This window comes from Acromyrmex echinatior, chromosome 5 (genome assembly GCF_024713525.1).
Source record: "Acromyrmex echinatior isolate Ae372 chromosome 5, ASM2471352v2, whole genome shotgun sequence".
Lineage (NCBI taxonomy): Eukaryota > Metazoa > Arthropoda > Insecta > Hymenoptera > Formicidae > Acromyrmex > Acromyrmex echinatior.
In genome coordinates this window covers 12,955,432-12,973,785 of record NC_141856.1, presented here as the reverse complement: position 1 = coordinate 12,973,785, position 18,354 = coordinate 12,955,432, and the positions used below count along the sequence as shown (strand labels likewise).

The window sequence follows — 18,354 nt, the reverse complement described above, 5'->3', positions numbered from 1 at the left end:
TCATCGTTTCAATCGGATTTTACAAAGTTGTCTTATAAGAAGGGATCAGAAAATCATGAAATCGTCACCACAGCGATTTCCGAAAGTGGATCAACAGCAAGTTTTCCGAGACAGCAAGAAGGATCGATTATCGAAGGATCTGGTATCACTGAAATCCGGATAATCCGACTGTATGACGTTCGTCTATCCTCTCAATGATAAACCGCGTATTAGTCTAAATCTGGCAAAGGGCACCACTGATAATTTAGTTAGTTGCGGTTTCGTCGCGATTCGCCTTTAATGTAATATTGAGCTGCAGTAAAACTATTATCTTGATTAAATATTGGAATACAAACTTAATTTTTCATATCATAGCGTTTTGAAATGAAATATGAAAAATAGAATATTACAAAAGCGAGATACAATACCAAGCAAAATTTTATAATCTTTCATAAATTAAAAAAAATCATAAGAAGAGAGTTTAATTTGCTAATGTCTCTATATTATTTTTTATAGTAATGAAATACGATACTTTCACTATATAAGATATTCGAATTTATAATAACTAATAGACATATTGATTTTTCTGAGAAAATGATTGCAAATTTCTTCTTTGAAACAAGCAAAGTTTTGTTTTAAAAAGTTCATCAATTTCTTGAATAAAAAAGATTTTACCAAACTTTGAAGCAAATCTTATCGCCAACATTTTGTTGGCAGCTTTCATTTTATCCGTAACGCGTAGCAACATAGAGTCCGAGTAGTTTTGCGAACGAGTAAGTAGCCGATACGTTCTCCACGGTCCGTCAATTACCGAAAGTTCGAGTATTGCTAGAACGAAGGGAGACTCGGAAATACGATATAACTTTATCGTGGTCCTTTCGACAATCTCGCCGGAAATGGCGCAGTGGACGTCGAGGATCGAATCGGTGGGGATGTCGGCCCGAGGATGGGGCGTTCAGAACGTATATTCCAATAGAACAATACGATACAATACGCGAATACGAACCCGAGCTCGTACGATTTTCTCCATACGATAGGAACAAGTCCCCCCTGCTTGCGATTCAATTCATGCACTCAAATTGTACACGCGGGAAGGGAGCTTATGGATAAAGAAGAGGAATATCCGACCATCATTGTTGCGCCAGCAATGCCCTCTTTATCGAGCAAGCTCCACGAGGCGAATCAGTTGATCGAGACGTGGAATTTAGGTAAATCAATGTGAAATTTATCGGATACGATCGGAATTGAATTTGCACATCGACGTTCCGCTTCCTTTACGCATGCTATGACGTATCGAGGGAGCATCAGCGTTGTCTTGAAAGAAAATATATTATGCTTCGACGTATGTCTTGAAGGTATATTTTATTTATCGATTTGCCTGTATCAACAATTTTACTTTTCTTTTTTATTCCGCCTTAATGGAATATTGCATTTTATATAGCAAACAATAACATACTATAATATTCTGAATTATATTATAAATATATTATACATTAAATGTAATATATATAACATTAAATGTATTATATTATGTATTATACGTTAAAAATTGAAGATTTAAATCAATTTTTTTAGTTAAATTTATAATAATTTATTATTTTTAACTTCCATGTTTGTCGCAATTTTAACATTTAAAAAATAATCACATCTTATCAATCCATTTTTATTGTTGATTCGTTTTAAAATAAAAGTAGTAAATTAAAATTAACTGATTAAATTAAATATACAGACTTTTTTGAAATAAATTGTTTAACTTCATTGTTTTAATTAAATTAACGACATACTAAGTAAAAGCTGCACACAAGAATGATTAAAAATAACTCCATTGAATATAATTCGACATTACAAAATTAACAATATACGTCAAAATGACAGCGATTCGTTGATTAAATCATATACAATTATTAAATCCCCGCTATCGCCATGAAATCTCGCAATACTTTATTCATGCCCAAAATCATTCTGACAATCAATTATCGGAGTGACATTTCACTATGAGTTTCTTGTTGAGATTTCCTCATTAAGCGAGCTCTTGTAAATGACGGAATGTCGTTCGTCACGACTGCGTTCACTTGATGCGACCGCGAATAGCTGAAAACTCGAAACGATCGTGCAGCCTGCGGCTGATAGGACAGGGTTCCATCGAAGTTCTTCGATCATTGCAATTATGCTTAAATACCGCCTGTGGAGACTACAAACTGTTATACGCGTCCTACTAGTTTAATGTTTCGAACTGAGTTAGCCCATAATCCGACTAAATTTGAGCACAATAAATTCGATTTACATGAAATCTATAATAATCCTGACTTTTATCTAATCTAACCTTAAGTAAAATAAAACGTAAATAAAATAGGGCAAAATAATGTTCGCAAAAAAATCTCTAATCTACATTCTAAAAAATATGAGTGTAGATATAACACACACACACACACACACACACACACAATATGAATGTTAAATATATTTCTGACTATGTGACTATGTAAACATCACACAGTAAAAATTATATAATCGTATTCACATTTATATATTTTAGAGTGTAATTTTGTTAGTTTAATATAGATATTTGCGATTCCATAACTTTCCAGAGAAAATAAAGCGGCTACTAAAAGAAATATCAGACAAATAAGTACTCAGTAATGATTTCCCTCTGAACAAACGGAAACTTACAAAGCAACTCCTTTTTCATCATATAGTTATAATGTTGAGTTCTATAGACATGCATCCCGTCTTATAAAATTGCAAATAAATCACCGTAAAAATATTATACAATGATTCTGTCATAATATGTAAGACTGGAATATAAGATATTTCATAGAAGATATATATTTTCTCGCAAAATTATCCAATAATTCCTTAAGAAACGAACGGAGAAATATTTTTAGTTAGGAAATTTCCAGTTTATGATTTCTTTCACAGTACCAATTAATTTTGACGGGAAAATGAAAGTATCGACAAACAGTATTGCATTTTGTTGTACTATTGAAAAACTATTGCTAGGCGGGTTACAGAAAGGACGTAGTAATCAGAGCGCGATACGTGTTACATACTACGACTTCGTCGCACTTCAGGAAATTACAGCAAGAGCTCTCGCAGATTAAAAGTGCGATTAAAGATGATGTGTAAAAAAAATGGTAGGCGGATAAAAAAAATAGGCGTCGGAAAGTGGAATGTTTACAGGATAATCCGCAGCGTTGAAAGAAAGAGAGAGAAGGCGCACAAAAAATACGAGTAATAAATTTAATGCTAAGTACACAAGATCCTTCGCAGATCCACGAAACGTCTACTTCATTGTTTGAGGAGGTATGAGCTCGTCGAGGTATTATAGTGAAAGGCATAATACATGACTTTCAAGAACTCCTCCGGAGAGTTTACTTTTCGGTGGAAGATAATTACCTTTAGAGTCAGCAGCCGCTGATTTACGTATGATCATCCTTGACTGGCGTTACTGCAGGCCATCGAAGAGTTTAAGGAAGAAGCAGACATTCGACTTTATGAGCAGTGAATTCGAGTGATTATTTTTACAACGACCATTATTTTTACAACGCCTTTCCACTTAATTCCACCGCGCTTCCATTACGCGAAATTATCCAGAACGGAATAGTTGGAAAAGAAAATCACTACTGAGGTAGAAGATGTACTAATCTGAGATAAGTAACACAGTAAAGTAAGTCTTCGAGGAGAGTGGCGAAGGTCAGGCCGAGGAGCAAAGAACGATAAAGATAGTGCAGAAAAGTTTCGCCGGACCGAAGATGGAAAACGCGCCGTTGTCTGCGAATGAGAAAAATTTCTGCTGCAGACGTTCTTTACGTTGTCGATTCCTTGTCTGCGGAATCTTCATCCTCGTGCAATGAGTTCCCTGAACATCTCGAGATGAGACTGAAGAAATGCTGTTTGGAACAGAAGTGAAGTGCTATTACACGACGTATACAATCATGTTGCTAAAAAGTAAAGATATAATCCAGACTTGATTTTTGTCACTAAAATAAAATTGTTAGAACTTTTAATTTTTATTTCAAATGTAATTTTAATACTTATCGATATTAAGTATAAAATAAATTGTTAAGATAAGATAGTTTGACAATTTTTACATAAAATTTACTATAAAATGCTTGAAATAAACTTATTGTAAGTAAAAATCAAATGTATATGCATGATGAATAATTTATTAAATATTTGTGCATTGAAAAAAATCGAGATAATTTATTTAACGTGTTTTTTGTAATATCTTTATACTCTAATATAATATTATTTTTTACTATTTCTGATCTTGTCATTCAACATGTAATTCGTCGAGGAACTAGTTTCTGAACTTCCGACAAGAAAAATACGAAAGGAAATGATCAACATGGTAAAAAGGGACTTTCTTAGGCAAGCCATTGGTCTTTGAATGAGAAAAATTTCTGTTCTGATGAGAGACTCTCTTCTCTTTAGAACATCCTTCTCAACAGTTATTTTCCTCGAGTGTCGTCTTTCAAACGCTTCTACATAAGCGTGAGAAACCGTCAGGCGAGAAAAAAATCTACCTGGTACTTCCGTGAAGAGATTAAAGGATCTTAGAAGAATTTTTTTTTTCTCTGGAAAGGAGAAACCTGGACGAAGTGGGAAACTAATCTAAGACAAGTAACGCAGTAATGCGATTCTTCGGAGCAAAAGTCAGAAAGATGCAGAGGCAATAAAGATAGCGCGGGGAACTTTTCTGAGGAAGACTGAAAACGTGCCCTCGCCTTCGAATGAGAAAAATTTCAGTTAGGAACGCTTTAACTCTCCGTCTACCATTTTTCCTCGACGTGTAACGATCGCTCGACGCCTTCACAAATTCACCCTTTTGCATCTTAACATTCTCCGTGATTTATCTTACAACTTCCGCGCACGCTGTTGCATTATTATTTTATATGCATTTGATTGTCTTATTTTCCTGATTAATTGTCTATTAAATTATAATAATAAGAGAGCACATATATCTTAATTTAGTATCATTTTTATTCTTATATATATGTAATAATTGTTTAGAATAATTATATAGAATAGAGAGAGAGAGAGAGAGAGAGAGAGAATTGTATAAAATATTTTTTGCGTGAATTTTACAATTTCCAACTTATGAAATAAAATAACATTTTGCTCGTAAAGACGTTTCATAAAAAACAATTTTATTCACGAGTTGTATAATGGAACAGGAATATACTATAATATATGCACGCATGTAATATCACTGGCTAGGAAAAAATCTTATTTATAATCCGGCAAAAAAACAATGAGGTCGTCATGTATGGAACAAACTCATAAATTAGCCAGCGTCTTTTTAATATAAAGAACTTTCACGATCAAGATACTGAAATCAAAAAGATAAAAACTAAGTAAAATTTTTTATAAAAACTATACCAAATTTAATATTAATTTAATGTGATCGACATGCGATTGCAATAAGATATCGTATAATTTTCTGATTACATTAACTTTGTTTAAAAACTTTGTTACAGCCAGTCCAAAAATTTGCAGAAAAGATGAGATAATACGATTTGTTTATGTCATAAAAATCATGGGCACATCGAAGTTGAAGGATCAATGAAGCGTCAGAATATACGGAAGAGCGCGTCTGTGCAAAGACGAACAGAAGAGAGAAAACAGGAGCACTACGGTACTAAAAGGGACAGGATTTATTCTACATTTAAGGAGGTCTGGGACATTCGATGTCACGCTATGCAGATTGATGGTGGTGAAAGTGGTGCTTCTTGTTAATGGCGGTAACAGGAGGTTGAAAAGAGCTTTCGCGGTTAAAATACGAAGTCTTCGCGCAAACAAACCATGTCGGGACCGCCACGTCAATACTTATAATTGCATTCCAATAAAAGCAGCCAAAGCATTTCGCGTTTGTGAAAATTCCTTTTCCACCTCAGAAGAATGATGTTCCTGGAAAAGGGCAAAAAAATGTAACAGCGCGCATTTAGGAAATCTAAGACGTGCGTTTTTCGATAATCGTCCTGTTACAAATCAATGCGCTTCATTCTTTTCTCACAAATAAAATTTATAAAACTTGATTTTTCTTTAAATTACATTTTTAACATATAAACACACACATATATGCCAAAATAAATGGCGATCATATGAAAGTTATAAAAAGTTTAGTCATCAGAAACTTTCGAAAAGTCTAAACTACATTTTCGTAAGAGAGAACTAATATATTGCGGGAAAAGCGGAAAGTTAATCAGAAAGTTATGAAAAACTCTATTTATCAATAATTACTGTGTTTCTCCGGTCTTACTAACAAGTTCATAAAATTAGGTCATTAGAAAGAACGCAGTTGGAAGAAAGAAAAGTTAAGAATAAACTCTTATCGGAAACTCGAAAATTTACCATTTATTATTGTTATGTTGATGTTATTATTATTAAAAAATTGAAAAAATACAATTAAAACTGTGTGTAAAAGAATTTACAAAAAAGATAGAAAAGAAGAGAAAAGAAATTTTAATCTATATATTATCTGATTAAATTATTTGTACTAACACGGATATAAAAATCTATAAAAATTACGTACGTTAAATAAAAAATGTCTCAATTATTTCAATGCCGATTATATTTATCACAAATTCCAGATAGAAATGTCGCCGCAGTCGTGTCGATTAATACTGGATTTCGTGCTTTGACAGCGGAAAAGCGAGGCGTCGAAAAGGCGTTCTCCAACTGAAACGCAAAGTCACATTGCAAACAAACCGACTCCTCGGTCACGTTAATTTCCAGAGTTGCATTCTAATAAAAGTAATCGAGAAGTTAGTGGCACGAGGAAAATAATGTCATAAAGGCAAGAGAATCGCGGTATCCAGTCAGCATCCTGCACAAGTAAGAACTCAAGTTTCGTAGTTCGAGAATGGAAGAAGACGAAGGATCATGCTGCTAGCTGAACTTTGCGAGAAGGAAATAAGAAAAGGGAAGGTAGAATCTGCAATTGAAGTCGGTAGGTTAGCTTTGAAAGTCCTGAGTGTCTTTAGTCTTCTTCTCCTCCCCTCCTCCCTCCCTCCTCCTCTTTCTCCTCTTCACTTTTCTCGTTCTTTGTCATCGAATTCGTCAGAAAGGTGTTGTTCTGTGTTGTGCTCGAGTTTCAATTAAACGCTCGAATGAATTTGCGTCATGTTTTATTTGCTCAGTCCTTTAACTCTTCTAACTGACAGCAACGATATGAAAATAAAGTAATTTATTATGCGTTTATAGGAGTAATAGATAAGCATTTTAAATAAAACGATATATAATTGCAAAATAATTATTAACTGTAAATCGATCTCTACACGAAAGTAAATATATCGGAATTATTGTTATGTATTGGATTGGCAAGGAAGTAATTGCGTTTTTTTTTAGCTCAAAGTTGTATATATTTACAATATCTTCGTCAATAATGAAAGAAATTTAAATTCTAAAAAAGGGTTTTAAAGCTTGAAATCTCTACTTTTAAAAGCTTACCACATTTGTTAAGTTTATATAAATTTGGTAATTTTTACATACCAAAAACTACGAGCTGAAAAAGACGGAAAATTTTCTTCTCACTTTGTAACGTGCCTAAAATAAATTTGAGAAAATTTTCGACTACCTATCGTGAAAGCTTGATACTTTCCCTACAAAATTGTTTTTTTTTTTAAATATTCCTATGATTTTTGATTACTGAATTATCGCGGATTAAATAAAAGGATCATTTTGACTTTAATTGCTCAAACTCCGTTAAAAATTGTCGTATCGCAATTTAAAGAGATTCTTAAAACTGAAACTTTACTTTATCAAGATATATTTATATTGATTGATAAGAAAATAATTGCAATTTTTACTGATAGATGCCTTTTGATGAAAAAAACGCAATTACTTTCTTGCCAACCCAATATTTATGTTCATGAAAATAGTATCTATTTAAAATTAAATAAAAAGGTAAAAAAAATGTCATCGTTTAATATATAAATATTATAATTATACATGTAAATATTACAATTATCATAAATATTATAATATAATGATTTTATTATTCATTTATAGCGAAACTACGTATATTCTAGTGAAATATAGTCTCTCCTTTTCGGTACTGTTCTCAAATTCGCTCTTTCCAAAGCCGTCGAATTGCATTTCGCAGTAGAACGTGCGAAGAATTTTCTTAAGGATGCATTATATACGGCACTATGCCACGGTCTCAGTTCCACATAGAATGTTAAAAGCAACCGTCGGAATTCACTAACTTCTAACGGTATATTCGCGCAATGCTCTCGTCGACATAAGTATTTAAGTTAACAATTTGAATAAAAGAAGAATTAGAAATGACAGAAGTATTTTAAATACGCATTATAAACTACCAGACTAAGTCATGACAAAATAGCGGTATGTTAGAGAGAAACGTGGATCACGCCGGAGCAGAAAGGAGTTTCGCTGGAGTACATTTTCATAGAGACGTCAGAATGTAGCAGAATGCGCTAGAATCTCGTGAAACACGTGGCGGAATACGACATCGAGAATTCGTCGGAGCGCACTTGAGTACGCCACATTACACGCATATACACGATTCTGCGCCGCGGCCTTTTCTTCCAAGTGAATTCGTGTTTTCCTCGCCGATGACATGGCCAAAGTTCCCGGTAAATACACACGCTAATTACGCAGGAAGTAGGACAATCGTCGTAGATTAAAGAAACAATAAATCTAATTCTCGTCTTCCTTGCGATATAGCGAATTCGGGACCAATTCCTTCTCCGATCATTATTGCCGGAGTTAATTACACTCCGCAAGATTTACAACGATCGAGATTGCCTTCTTCCCTAATAATACGTCGCGCGCGTTCTCTTTGTTTCTCTTCGTACAATTGGAAAGTGGCGCGTCACTTGAGATTTCCGTTTTTTTTTTTTTCGGAATTTTAATCTCAAAAGAATAACGGGATCTATTCGGAAAGAAATTGACGATGGAGAGGAGGAGAATGAATTTAAAGCCGGCCTATCTGGATGGCTTGCTTGAATCGGGCGTTAGAGAAAATCTCATAAAAGCGCTAGCTATCAAATCTAATTCTTAATCAAGAAGTTTCACAGAACAAGAAGTTTGCGAGGATCGGAGAGCAGTATGATGTTTAAAGAGAGGAACAGGCTAAAGAATGGTTATTGAGCGAGAAACGCAGGAATAGAAAGATTGGAAAATGTCGGAAGAAATGCACCGTGCAAACTAGTCGATCTAACATGGAAGTCATCATCTCTAAGATTATATTGATCCCAAAATTGTATTAATTAAAAAACTTAATCTTATCATACTGCGATCATAGATCCTTTCGCAAGAAAAATACTCTTCACAATCAACGATCCTATCATATTTAAATTACTAAAATTTATATTTTTATTAACACTTTATTATTCATTAATATTTTAATACAAAAATTGAACACGCAAAAACGTTATACAGTTTACTTGCAATCGCTGCATTGGATTTAAATCCTGTGTATTTTTTGCTAAATAATAAAATTAACTATTACATTAAATAAAAAGAAAATGATCATTTGTGTTAAATAAAAATAATTTGATTTACGGTCTGACGAACGCTATACTGAAACAAACACTAATTTCACTTGTCATAGTGGCTTTTGGCTAAAATGGCACTTTTTTTATTTTCCATAAAGCACAATGTACAGATGGTATTATCGGTACCGAAAATATCGATGATAAATTTATTTTTCCCTCTGACAGCCCTCTGGCTGCAGATAATTAAATTTATTAAATCCTATTTACACGAAGCTCGAGGCACGTGATTTATTGAAGCGGGCTCTTTACGAATACGACAGTGGGCGATCGTGGGGCGACGGGAAGAGAGAAGTACTTGTTACGAAGATTATAAGGTGAATCGCGCCCTTTCTTTCGCCCCTCAATCGCACCTTGGTGGGCGCGCCCTTCTTCGCCGGATCTGCCGGATCACTCCTTTAATCAACTTCAATAAGCCTACCACTATAGACTAATCTCAGTTTCGAGGGGATGAGAGGCGAGGAGAAAGAAGGAGGCGCATCGGGAGTGTTTTATTACCGAAATTTCAGGTAGAATCCAAGGGTAAAATACATGGGAAGTCAATAGCTTCAGAGAAGAGCGAGGAAGGGTATATGAGGATGTTCTTCCTTAATTAATATTGTAACATGCAAATTAACAGTCATCGGACGCTCTGCGACTCGCAAAGCGTATATAACGGAACACAGATTATTGTTCAATTAATTTTGAATGAGACTGAAACATCGGCTTGCGGCTATTGCCTTTCACTAGAAAGCCTTTACTACTGCATTTCAATGATTATTAATGCACCAATTAATTAAGTAATTGCAGTACGTTTTGCTTATAAATCTCTTTTTGCATAAAAGTAAATTATTTTTAATTTAAATTAATTGTCATAAATTTACATTAGTGATGTTATAGTCAACTATTTGTTATTGTTTTAGAAATTAATTCTTTTGAAATTAAACTGCTTTATTTTTAACAATCTATTTAATTCCTTTATAAAATGCATTAAATAATTAAGGATATGAAATATATAGTCTCTCTGTAAAAAGTGACTGGAATTGAAAATTTATATTTTCCATATAAAAACGATTATTATATACATATAAAATAGTTCAATAAGGTCAATAATTATTTATTTAACAATACAATTTTAAAGTTTAAATGAATATTACTAATTGTAAACAAGTACATAATTGTTTACTTCTGCGACTGAAAATGGCACTCTTCTTTTAGTTACGTATAAACACTAATTCTCAATCGATGTCACTCAATATATTATTTATTAATAAAAGTTAAGTGTTATATATTTTTAATTATTTAATTATTTAATGAAATTAAGATAATCTCGTAATATCTAAAATTATAACTAATTCTAAAATTTACCGAAATTAAGGAAATGTTTTAAAAAATTCGACTTCATACGGCGATTTATCCGCACTTCGAACAATAGATTTAAGCAAATCCTATGCAAATTATCGATTATTTCTTACAAAAGCCGCCAATAATTCCATTGAGTTTATCGAAGTCTTAATGATCACCCAGGCGAAATGTATTATCCCGCTTCTTTTCGCAATTAATGCGTCTGGTCACGTAATTTAGCGGAAGCCCGACAGTTTCGCGAATTTATTACGCATTTACGTTCTTAACTGCTCGCCCCAGCCGACACGACCACACGTTCGCCAATCGGAAACCCGTTATTTTCACTAGTGCTTTCATAGCGCGCGCCGATGCCATTTGATGAAATTTTTACGCATTCGAGGGCGGTTTGTTGACGGGGGATGGGTGCATGGTCGGCGTTAAAGTTAATCGGGGATGAGAACAGTTCAATAGCCGGAGTCGCGCGTACGGACGCGCGTTTTTGGCTGGTACAACGAATGGGGGGTTATAGCCGGTCCACTGGGAGAGAGTAGTGGTTAAATGAAACTATCTCATCCCATCGATGCCTCGCATCGCATCGACGTCAACTGTCGTTTCCGCCGCGCCGGTGAGGTCGTGCACTGTACGATCCAATAAAAAAAACCCCATCGCGTGCAGTTTTTATTGCTTAAAATATTTGGGATATCGATGAATAAATTAATAAAATTTCTCTCATACGTTCTATGAAGTACTATGAATTTTCGAAGGCGATCAACGATAGCATTTTGACGATTATGAAATTTCGCGTTGACGCTTGCGAATACGCGGATTTCGGTTTGTTTGCACGACAATCGGGTCGCATACGCCGCGCGGAATCGTCGTTAAATACATTTGCATATCATTATAAGAGAAACACGCGTGTTTCTCCAAACTGTTGGCGCTGTTTTTCCCACGGTGATTGATGACGCAATACGCCCGAGTGCGGAGAACATGTATATCTGCAAGAGGCTACCACCGACTTTATTAGTTCGTCATTTGCATATGGAAAGAACGATTTGCTGAAGTATCTAAAATTTAGGTAAGTAAAGGTCTGAAAATAATTTTGTTGGACCATCAAAATAATTAAATAGGAAATTCTAACATGAGCAATGCAGCAAAATGTGTTTTTTACATTATGGCAATGAGTTTGAGCGTCTTATAATTATTTTAATAATCCAACAAAATTATTTTCACACAGATCAGCATTCTACCACAACGACCTTATTAATTTGTCATTCACACGAGGAAAAAAACAATTTTGCTGAAGTATCTCAAACTTACAGGTCTGAAAATAATTTTGCCGGATCATCAAAAGATTTAAGTAAAAAATTCAAACGTAAACAATGCTGCAAAAAAATTTTGACACTTTAATTATCAGTTTGAGCATCCTATTATTATTTTAATAATCCAACAAATTATTTTCAGATTTGCACGTAACTAATTTTTAAATATTTGAACAAAACCATCCTTTTCATATATTAAAAATATTATCTCTATCGTCCTAATTTAATTAATTAATTAATTAATATTATCTCTATTGTCACAATTAAATTAATATGACAAATTAATTACTTCGAAATCGCACCATAAGATTAAATAAGGCGAGAATATGGGTGATTAAGAACGAGAGAGGAAATGAACGTTTGAATGGAGACAACCATAATCACAGCCGAGCGCTTCACATTCGTTATTTATAAATGCCAAGTGAATAAAAGCAAGGCTGAAAGGTTTCCGATTTTACGGTTAATCCAAAAATTCTATGAGCGTCGAAATTGAAACAGTCCGAGAGCGCGCGAGGTTTAATCTACTCCAGATACGATCGCTAAATCCACGGTCGGATTTTATGATGTCGCGCGAAGTAACATTTTTTTCAGTTGCAGAATTCGACTGACTACCACGTAAACGCGGCTGAGAAACGCGAAACGAGGCGTGAAATCGGTCTAAGCTGCTTACGACAGCAACTTAAGCCCGTTTTGAATTCCGTCCCCGAATGCCTGATCGTCGCGGCGCGGGGCGTCTCGCTGGTAGAACATTTCGAAACGCAATCCTATCCGTGACGTCGGCAGTAATGGGGAGAAGAGGGGGGGGAGGGGGTGAGCCTCTATAATGGCGGGCTTAAATCCGTTTTAGATCTCGGGAGTTGAGTGTGTCACTTCCACGAGGCCCCGATTAAAAATTTCTATGAATACTACGCGATCGCGCGATGTGCCCTGCACTCAAAAGCGGATTAAGCTCGTTTTGAACATGGCTTACATCAGTCCGGCGTTCCACGGTTTATCGACCTTCGAGAAAGAGATGTGTTAAGCTATGAAAGGTGTATCTGTATGCGATATTCCGTAATACGGCGTAGTAGCGCTCTCGGTTTCTATTTTTCTGCTTATACATAAATATGAATGCCTTCACAAAAATGACTTCGCAACGTTTTTAATATTACATTCAATTTGCAAATCCGATCAACATCATACCCTTTCAAATATACATGTGATGGCAATATTAATCCATTAACGTTTAGAATATCTGTCTTTATTCATTTTTTTAATTACATATTCAGAAATTTTTATTTATGATATTCAACGTAAATTACAACGTGAAAAGAACGGTTTTGCTGAAGTCTGAAATATTTAAAAACTTAGGTAGATATATAGAAGTGAAAATATATATAATTCTACTAATAATATCAAAATAATGTAGGACATTCAAATATAACATAATGTTGCAAAAAGTTTTGAGATTCTAACATCCAGCTAGGCTACATAATTTTGATGTTTAACAAAATTGTTTTGTCTGTATCTAATTACATTTTTAAGTAAAACTGTTCTTTCGGTGTACTGTAATCAATCCAAAACTAATTACTGTGTAACATCTTCATGTAAACTAATAAGTCACTTAATAAGTTCGTGGCTCATAAAAATGTCCCATGCGGTTAAAAACCGTCGCTTTTGTTTGTTCTTGATAAAAACGCTTGATACCAAGGATGCGAAGAAATAAGGGTTGAAAGTATGTAGAGGGAGGAAGCAGGCGACGGATTAAGCAACAAGCGCAACGGAGTTATCTGCCTGGCTAAGCCCGAAATCTCCCTCATAAAAGTGGTAAGAACCGTTGTTTGGGAAACAATGGTAGCCGGAGACTACGGTAGATCGACAAAAGTTCGTTCCGTAGGTGGAAAGGGGAGGGGAAGGGGGGGACTTCGAGAACGGAGAAGGAGAGGAAGCAGACGCACCAGAGGTGAAACGCGGAGGGCGGTAGTTTCCGGTTCTAACCCCCGCAAAAGCCGTCCAATAAATATCACCGCTCGTTATTAGCGTTTTAATTCAGCCCACCGACGGTAACTTAATCCGCACTTCTAGCGGCGCGGAATCGGAAAAACGTCGGCCGACGCCGCGCCGGCCACGGCAAAATTCGTACCATAAATAATGAAATAATACCACGTCATCGTTTGTAACGTCGCTACCGCTCATGCCTCCTCTTGCACGTTGCTGCACTTGCTCATCAATTATCGGTCGCTAGAATGGCGACTTCGGCCGCGTCACTATTATCGCGTCTATTTTTTTTTTTTGGCGCCAGGTGCCCGACTTCTTAATTAAGCCCTCGTCAATCCGGCTGCTGTGCCAGATTTCTACGTTGTGCATAAATAACGCAGATAAATTTCGTGAAAAAACTCCTATTCCTTTTATAAAATTCTTTTGTCATTTCACATTTTGTATCGCATGTTGCTTATTTATGTAAGCGATTATTTTATTTTAAGCACAATATTTTTATAAATATTTCAATTATTTATTATGGAGATCTTTACAAGGACGTCTCTTCAATAATCTCTTCAAACTCTGCGTACATTGCAATATATTAAATTTGAAGACTTTTATCCGCTGAAATTATTTAATTCTATCAATATCTAAGATTTAGTGTACATAACAATATAAATGGACAAATAGTCAAAATTTTGAAGAAATAATTGTTTAGTAGTGAATTACTTATTAAAATGCGCATGAATTGAATTAAAAAGAATTTTTTTTAAACATAGTTCCAATAAAATCAGGTCTGAAGAGGTTAAAACGCAAAGTGTAAAATATATACGTCCAATCTGCAAAATTAATAAGTTACTTTGTTTAAATTGTTATTTTCAGATTATAGACCAGAAATAATAAACATGTTTCTATTTTATTGTCAACGATGGATTATTTCTTTATAAAGTCTCGACTTTAATGTTTCGATGTATAGAAGCGAAATTTCTAGGGACGTCAATTAAATGGCATGACGTTGACTGGAATTAAATCAATTCCACGGAAGTTGTGATGCCTATGCTCGTGAGAGAATGTCGTCGTCCGGACGGACGCCCATCGGAAGAACCGCGCGTCATTTTCTCCGCTCGTGATCGCGAGCACTTTTTTGCAAGCGATGAGAGAAAAGAGCGAGGAAGGTAAAGGCATCGTTTGTCACGACGAGAGACGTCTCTACTGGAACTTCCGGAAGAAAACAATTAGATGACCTCTCGAGCCGGCGCCGAGCTAGGGCGAATGATTTTATCGACATCTTCTTTTACGGAAACGTGACAGACCATGGCGAAATATAGGGGCAGATGGTATAGACGCGTAAGGATCGAAAGCTTCGTTTCTTCCTATATTACTTGACAGAATTTTCTTACAAATTATTCGTATACGTCATACTACATCATATTTTGCATATAATTTTCAAAACACGTCGAAAGATCGGCAATAAATGTGCGAAAATAATTAATTCTCCAGGGAGGTAACGCCAAAATCTGTCACACAGTTATTGACGGTACATTGAATCCATTTAATTATAAATCTCTTTATCAAAAATGCCAAACAATTCAATTTTCCGTAAGTTAAATCTACAAATTCGATTATTTTTATTAAAATATCTATAGAACTCATTTAATTTATGTTCATTAAAATGCATTAATTAATTTCAAAAAATTTCAAAAATGACAAAATCGTATAAAAAAGAATAAATACAGTACTAATTGTAAATGTATTTTAATAAAAATAATTAAAATTTGCAGATTTGATAAAGCAAATTGTATTGTTTAACATTTTCGACAAAGAGATTGATAATTGAATGGTTTCAATATGCCATCAGCTCCGGAAGATTAAAACAATAATTGAAAAATTATTATACTTTACATGCAATGATAAATAAATTACCATTCATTTTTTTCGTAGGTTTTGTTAGCAAGAATAATAGAAGAACACATTGACTCGGATAAAGAGAGCTGTGCCCTGAATATTAATCGACAAAAAAAATAAAACTCATGAAAAAGGGAATATTCTTGTCTCTGCGTTTATGCAAATTGACTCTCTCTGACAATGTCCGCAGGTAAAATGTGAACCGCCTCGAAAACGTACGCCATGTCCAATACTCTCTCATATTATTCCCTACTTTTTTTACATCGTTCTACTTTTTCTACTCTTCACGCCCTTTCACACGTTCTTTCCACTTCTTTCTCTTTGTTTCTCATTGAGTCACTAGAATCAGTCTTCGTTCCATTGAACACCATCGAAAAAAGTATCGAAACTCATTCGACAATTTTCCACTTTGAAAAGATCTTTCTCTTTCAAAAAAAAAAAAAAATCGCGGAATGTTCCATTCATTCTAGTTTTTATACGGGTACATCTATAAACATCTATGCAAAATATCGATAAATTTTGATAAGTTATTATTGAGACAACTATGACAGTATTATAACAATCGTACACGCAATTATTTTAACTTTCTTTCTTAAAATCGATATCCCTAAAATATTGCATCCTTTTGTACATTTAACAACGTACGTATAATTTGGTTTCCTCCAAAAAGAAATGCTTCTATAATAGAAAATTCTGCTCTCTTTTTTTGTTACACATAAATAATGCAATAATTAATTCATATTTCAATTCATTGAATTTATATTTTAATAATATGTTAATGCCTTTACGTCATGTCATACAACACTAAAATTTTATTATCCTTCTATTTAATACCCGATAAAATATAATAAATATTAACAAATATTTCAATTTATAAATATTCTAAAAATTAAATTATAATGCATTTTAAAAATGCAAACACGCGCCTATATGATTAAATCATGGAAGCTAATATTCGGTTACTTTAATTAATATTCCGTCACATTCCATTTCACGTTGCAAACTCTCAAGCATAATATCAATACGCTTTAGTGCATATTTATGTAACAGTGTTTCGCGCCAGTAATGGCAGAACGAAGCTTTCGACCTAATTAATTAATTTCCACGTTAGCGTCGATGCTGGTTTAAATCCGATCGCCAAAACGGTAGGCGTACGAGCACGTTAAAATATGGAAAATTGTAAAGTCGCATCTATTGAAATCGCGCTGCAAGTACGTTTAAATGAGGTAAATTTAATTATCCCCAGGCGTCACGTATCACTTGCCGTACAAACTCAATATATGCTGTCAGAAATCGAAGATTCGTCAGAATATACACATGACGATTTTATTAAAAGAAATATAGAAACTAAAAAAAATATCGTGTTACTATAACAAAGTAACTTGTTTATTGTTAGCATAAATGTAAAGATCATTATATCGTAGAATATATTCTGATAAAATTAGATGATTTATAAAGTATTAATTTTAACAAATAAACATATCGCAGATAAAACTTTTTTCTAACTAAGTAATAGTCAAATAACAAAATATCATGCGAACGCCAATAATATATACGAGAGATGTGGTTTTTATTTAATTATGCTTTGTAATTATGCCGAAATGAAAGTACATAAAGTAAATCTCATAATTCGCGTACGACGTGAATTACGTCAAACGTAAATTGCAGTTGCTTGCAAATTCTACAAACATAGTTAAGTGGATTCACTAAATCTCTGGGTGTGATAGGACAAACTTACCGCACAATTCGAGGCTTGTTAGCACGTATAACGCGGTGTCGTTTCGCGCGAAGTGAGGGATCGCGCACATTCGTCCACCCAACTAACTCGCGATGGATGTTTTTAATTTTAAACGCAACGCGTTTGTTGTCCGTGTCTGTTATTTTCATAAGCGACTTTTAAAACGTATGCCGCGCGTACTGACCACAGTTGTCATATTTTTATTCGTAATCCGACATTGCGTCTGTTTTTCGGACGTTAATTACAGCAGGAAGCAGACTGTCTGTCGGTGACGCTGTTGTGCGTAACGACCGCTCGTAAAAAAATCCGCGGCACGCTTTCCTCTGGTTTGCCAACGCGTTGTTTTGCCTCTATAATTTGAATCCTTTTTACTGTATTTTTCTTCCTGGCAATATTTGCGATATGCAATCGTGACTCTACATATCCTATTTCAACGCGCCATGCTCTGATAACGAATTAAGTATTGATCCTTTTTCCTTATTTTATTGGCTGACCACACAAATTCTCATTAGCTTTTATTTCCGTTGTTAATTAATTGAATACATTTTCAAAATACGGACAAACATAAATTCTTGTTAAAATCAACTATATAGCATAAAACCAAATTTTC

General features: G+C 34.4%; 2 protein-coding genes across 4 annotated transcripts in view; one reads left to right on the top strand and one right to left on the bottom strand.

Annotated features, from left to right (window-relative positions):
- The window catches only part of LOC105151283 (protein amalgam), a 285,411-nt gene extending 279,569 nt beyond the window's left edge, over positions 1-5,842 (top strand). Inside the window, exon 9 of the transcript XR_015545216.1 lies at positions 5,460-5,842. The gene's annotated coding sequence lies outside the window, so the exon portion shown is untranslated. The remainder of the gene's footprint in view (positions 1-5,459) is intronic.
- Positions 1-18,354, bottom strand: part of LOC105151281 (zwei Ig domain protein zig-8) — a 114,792-nt gene that overhangs the window by 48,812 nt on the left and 47,626 nt on the right. The gene's annotated exons all lie outside the window — the stretch shown is intronic.